This window comes from Etheostoma spectabile, chromosome 3 (assembly GCF_008692095.1).
Source record: "Etheostoma spectabile isolate EspeVRDwgs_2016 chromosome 3, UIUC_Espe_1.0, whole genome shotgun sequence".
In the NCBI taxonomy this organism is placed as follows: domain Eukaryota; kingdom Metazoa; phylum Chordata; class Actinopteri; order Perciformes; family Percidae; genus Etheostoma; species Etheostoma spectabile.
Window position 1 is genome coordinate 30,277,878 of NC_045735.1, and position 6,094 is coordinate 30,283,971.

General features: G+C 42.4%; 1 pseudogene; it reads right to left on the reverse strand.

Moving 5' to 3' along the window:
* Nucleotides 1-6,094, reverse strand: part of LOC116687045 (extracellular calcium-sensing receptor-like) — a 17,264-nt pseudogene that overhangs the window by 10,347 nt on the left and 823 nt on the right.

Consider the following 6,094-nt stretch of genomic DNA (forward strand, 5'->3'; position numbering starts at 1 on the left):
TGAACCTCAGCATGTCTGGGTCTGTTACCCAGGATTCACTGCCTATCCACTGGCGAGGTGGAGAAGGCTCAAGTGACAGCTCCTCCAGCAAGATCCTCATGTCTCCAGGGGATGTAAATGCCACAACAACCGTAGCTGTTGACCTGTAGATAAATGATAGTGTATTATATTATATTACTAGACCTATTAACATAATACAAACGTTTTAAATACTTCAGAACATGCTTTACTTTTCATGGTGTTTGAAATGTACAGTATACTGTACAGTGGACAGTTAAATTATAAATAAATGTGCTGGAAAAAGAAGATACATTTCCAAATTGTCACTGAGATAATTCAACAACAGTTCATCTTTAATTAAACTCAACTTTATGTGGTTTAGTGTGCCAAAGTTCAGTGTTAACACAGGAAACATCAAACCTGCGGATAACATCAGCTACTCTCTGGATCCTGCTACGTGGGTGATTCCGATAGAAAGATTCAGAGTATTCCACACAGATCCCCTCTTTGCGTGCTGCGTCCAGAAAAGACGCCATACCATTATTGCCATAGTCTGAATCTGACCGGACAGCACCTATCCAAGTCCAGCCAAAGTGTTTTACCAGCTTGGCCAGCGCTTCAGCCTGGAACTGATCACTAGGGACGGTTCTGAAGAAATTTGGGTACTGCTGCTTATTGGACAGACATGCACAAGTGGCAAAGTGGCTCACCTGAAGGAAAACACAAGTATGATTATTCAATTGGACATTCAAGAAAAAACAGCACTGGTCTACTTTTAAAACAATATCAAAGAAAATATTTAGCTTAGCCTACTTGAGGGATGTTAAATGGCCCAGTGATGCGTGACATGGTGATGGATGGAGTAGACCCAGACTCACCAACGACAGCCATCACCATACCAGATTTTGAGCAATTGTCACCGGTGTAAAACACCGGGTCCAGGCTGTTTGAAAGCTGGAATGCCACATGCACCGTCACGGGTACCGAGGCGCACGAGTCGTAGACCGAGAGCTCTACAGATGAATGTGCTTCTCAACTGAAGGGGACAGCCCAGTAACCATATTGAGGAAACAACATTTTGGCGATTGTACCCTCTCGTTCTTCGGTCTGACCCAGCATCATGAGGTGAGGGTAGGAACGGTGCGATAAATTGCATGTAATACCACACCCTCTGCGCTGATCTACGACCAATCTCCTGCTCCATTGTCCCATCAATCACGAACGACACCAAGGTATTTAAACTCAATTCACTTGTGGTAGGACTCATTCCCTACCTGAAGAACGGCATCCATGGTTTCATGATGAGACACCAGTGATCAGATTGAGGAGGTGCTGATCCTCTACCAGCCGCTCCAACTTGGCAGCAAAGGATCCAGTGGAGTGTGCTGAAAGGTCACAGGCCGACGACGCCCGTCAGACCACATCATCTGCAAAAGCAATGATGAGGATCCCGAGCACACCAATTGCAACCACTCCCACCCCGAATACGTCTCGCATGTACTGTCAGACAAATACTACAAACAGGATTGATGACAAAAGCCCAGCCATGGTGGAGTTCAACCCTCACCTGGAACGCAGTCGACTTACTGCGAAAACCCGGGACCAAGCCTGCGTTGGTCACGTACAGAGATCGGAGGCCCTGCAGAAGGACCCCCTCACCCAATACTCCCCCAGCACCTCCCACCAGTATCTCATGGGGACCCGGTCATAAGCCTTCGCCAGATCCAAAAACACATGTAGACTGGTTGGGAATGCGTCCAAAGATCCCTCAAGGATCCTGCAAGAGTGCAGATCTGTGTCCGGTGTGCAACGACCAGGACGGAATCCGCATTGTTACCTTTCAATCGAGTTTGACTGTCGGCCAGGACCCTACATTCCAGCACTTGGAGGTAGACTTGACCAGGGAGGCTGAGAAAGTGATACCCCGTAATTGGGCCACACCCTTCTGGTCTCCCTGTTGAAAAGGAGGAACCACCACCCCTGCAATAAACATGTTGTTTGTAAATCTTTACAATATTTCCTAGAGCCAAGAGCCTGCCTGTTGCAGATTCCCCGTTTTTCTAAAACTTGCCATTGTTAGATGTTCAGATTGCTAGTTGGAGGTGTGTTCTGTTATCTGAGGGAACATACTTTGAGAACAGCAAGACAGAGCAGAGAAAGTGTGCGTTATCTTGAAAATGTTACTTCCGCAAATCCACTCTTCTATGTTGGAAGCCATGTCGGCCTTGTAAACACGGCCCTCTGCCACCATACTTTGCAAAGTTTTTTACCCCATCCAAGTGGATTGTAGAGTTTCGACCCTGGAATCTCTGCCAACCATCCATTTTTTCGTGAATGCAAGTCATAATTAGTATAGGCGAGCAGATGAGCAACATGATCACAAAGAAAGGGAAAGAAAGCTTAATGCTGACCTGTGAATTCATCTATTCTGACAAGTTCATGCTGTGAATCTGTGTTTATACCATCCGGAACACAACCAACCTCTCCATGACGAACAAACTGTAAAACTGAACTCACCCACATGACAGCCATCTGCACACAAATGCAGCAAATGCGCTCCTTCTGCCAGTTTGGGATTGTTTTACAATTTGGAAGAGGGTTCCAGAAAAATGAACCACCGAGCTGGCAAGTTCAGAGTCTTGTCCCTTTTGAAGACACTCAGAAAAAACCAGTTCTCCATTTTTGACACTGACTTTCAACTTTGAAAATTTGCCCATTGTGCCTGATCTTTGGACTCCCCAGAATAACTTCACTATAGCCTAACACCCTGAACCTGTTGTCTCATTGAAAATAGCTGACTAGGGCATTTGCTACTTAACAACAAGTACAATTTAACATTTTGTTATTATGATCTGTCACATTATCTGTTTCACGCCTATTCCGTGACATCCCAAAACCATACCAGTTACCATTGAAAGCCTAAAGGATAACTTAAAAGCAAACAAAGCCAATCAGAGTGTTGGCCATGGAAATCGGGGATGTACTGTGCGATAGAATTATATTTGCTATGAAAGTACTGATATTGTCCATACTGCTGTGACCACAGAGCTAACTCCTTTTGACAATTTCAAGTCAGAAATGATGTAGGGGATTGTTAGGACAGTGTACTATGACATTCCCCCCTTTGAGGAACGAGTCTCCCTTGCGAACTGAAAACAGAGGATATTGACACAAAAAAGTAAATTTGTACCTAAAAGAGTAATGGATTAGACCTGGATGTTTAAAACATAAGACTGGATAATTTGTCCCACAGAAATTAACAATGCGTGGCTTTAAGAGGGGCAGTGACATGTAACCATTTTTATTAAATATGCTGAAATATGAGTATATTTCAAACAGACTTGAAAAAAAACTGCAAACTATGAATTAGCTGAGGTGTTGTCTCTATGTGTCGGTTCGTGTCAGTGTGCTCTAACAGGTCCTCCAGGACCCTCGTTACATGTGGTTCAGAAAGGAAAACCCCTCTGTGTTATGACTCGTATACCGTGTCCTGACGGAGCGATAATAATGCTGCGGTATTGATTTTCTCCAAACAAAAGGCAATGTGCGTACAAACATTAACTATCCATTATGATTGCTAACATCCATTTTGTTGAATTATTTAAGATTCCCCTGATTGTTTCCCTTGCCCCAAGGAGTTCTGGCCTAATGCAGAGGAGAGAGACACTTGTCTCACCAAGCCTGTAGAGTTTATTTCCTACTACGACCGGTCCTAGAATCAATCCTGGCTACATCTCAGTGTGGTGGCGACTGTCTGGCCATATAACATCGGCTGTGTTCTATCGTCACAGGACATACCCGATTGTCAGGGCCACACAACTCTTGAGTGAGATTCTGCTGCTTTCTCCCGACTCTAGTTTATGTTCATTAACTGTCATCGGAGACCCTCGAGGGTCATGCATGATGCGCCACACAGCGTTTTTGGGATACCTTTGTTCATCTGTATGTCTTGTGTTCTTGTAAAAACAAAGTGTGTTAATGGGCCTTTAGAGCTTCATTGCCAGGTAGAATGTCAGGAATGGTTTGGTCCTCCACAGCCAAGAATGACTGTGTGTCTTCCCGTTTATCAAGTTTTAATATGTACTTATTTGAGTTGGGTCTTAGTCCTCATTTCCAATGAAAACTACCTATATACAACAGAGATAATCATCCTGGAGTGTGCATTGGATCAGCTGTTGGGTTTGGGCTGGCCTCGGGTACCTAGGCTACTGGCTTTCTTTTGCTGTGGTTAGAGTACTAGTCGGAAGTACCTGATAATTTTAATGAAGCCAAAGCATCACCTTCAGCATGCTGATATTCTGTGCTGTCGGATCACCTTATCCCGGGCAGGATCTCAACTCATCCTTGTTAAAATTTACTGTGGCATGTGGAGATATTTGCCATTCTGGCCTCCAGTGTTGGACTTGATACTGTGTAATCTTGCCACCAAAGTGTTTTATCTATGGGTTAAGCCAGAGAAAAAACACCAAGAAACATTGAGAGGAACAAAAAATCCATCATAAAACTTCTTCAGGCTGGAACTAGGTGAGATGGCAATATACAGATGTAGGCTGTGCACATCACAAAGTCTCACCTCATTCAATTATTTTTCTTGTAATTGTTAATTTTATGAAATGCTTTTGAAATATATGTCTTAAATGTTAATGTCTCTAGAGATACATGTAAAAATTAGTGATAAAGAAGTACCAAAAATCCATAACATAATTTTTTGGTTCTTATCTTTTGTTAAATAAAGTAATTTTAATAATATTCCACATCGACCGTAATTAATATTGAATTAAAGGCTACACACTTGTCATATGGAAGATCAGATTAAAACAAAGGAAACACAAATTAGTAAGACACAAATTCATGGGTAATAGGGTTGAATTGATAAATTAAAAAAAAATGTATTATGAGCTAAAACAAAGGCAGGAAACGTGTAAGGGTTGAACAGAATTAGGAAGAGATATGTGTGGAAGCTCTGTGTTTTACTATGTTAACTGTAACACATTGTAGGAAAGGACATAGACACTAAATGGCATTATATTGTACATGTAGCGCACCAAAAACAGATTAGACGAGAGTAATCAAAGCAGGGATAAGGCATCCTCTTTCTGATGAACTATAAACTACCATACAATAGAAGAGGGGGAGCTTTGGCTGAACAATCTATTAACAAGCAAACATAAGGATCCCACGGCTCACAGTTGAGGGATGGAGACTCTCTACTCTCTGTATGGTCTGATCTGTTGCTGGGTTTGTGTGAGCCTGAAATCGTTATTGCCATAATGGTTCTCGTGGATGATGTTAACAAAGGTGGGATTAGGCGGAAGGACTGGTGATGGGGTCAGCACTCAGATCCAATACTGTGAAAATGTAAGATCAGGGGTACCAACTCGTATACCGGCATTTGAATGGCTGGTGATTTCATTATAGGTGGTGGTTTTGTCCATCACTCTACATGCACAAGTGAAGATACTACACCACATGCCTGAGCCACTAAGGAGACAGGAAGGTTAGTAAGAGGGGAGAAGTGGGGGATGACGAGGCTGTTAGACTGTGTGGGGATAGAAAGTCTGGCTGTTATGATGGGCTTACAATGTGTTGTACTCTGAAAACGTAAAAAATTATATTCATTTAACACAGAATGACCCTAATCAGAATTAGCCACATTAGTACACAAAAATAATAGTTTGACGGTATCAGCATTTATGTTATTAACTGAAAAAGTTTTTAACAATTGATTAATAGCCAAACTATTAAAAGCCCTAAAAAACCAATTAAAATGTTCGTTGACAAATCTGTGCTCCTGAGACCTTAGGAATTATTGACAGATACGTATGTAATCCTGTGTTTTTGGGTGCAACTATTTGATTGCATCTGGTGAGTAAACTATATACGTCTATTGCAATAAATTCGACTTTCAGTTCCAGTAGTATAATTTCCATTAAAAGGGTGAATTGTCTTGTCTGACTTCAAACAGTGACATGAGGTCTGTGCCTTGCAGCATTGACTCCCGTGAAACTGCGCTTCTCACGTGCAATGAGATTTGCAAGCGAGGAGATAAACAACAGCAAGGAGCTGCTGCCAGGAATCAAACTCGGTTATCAGA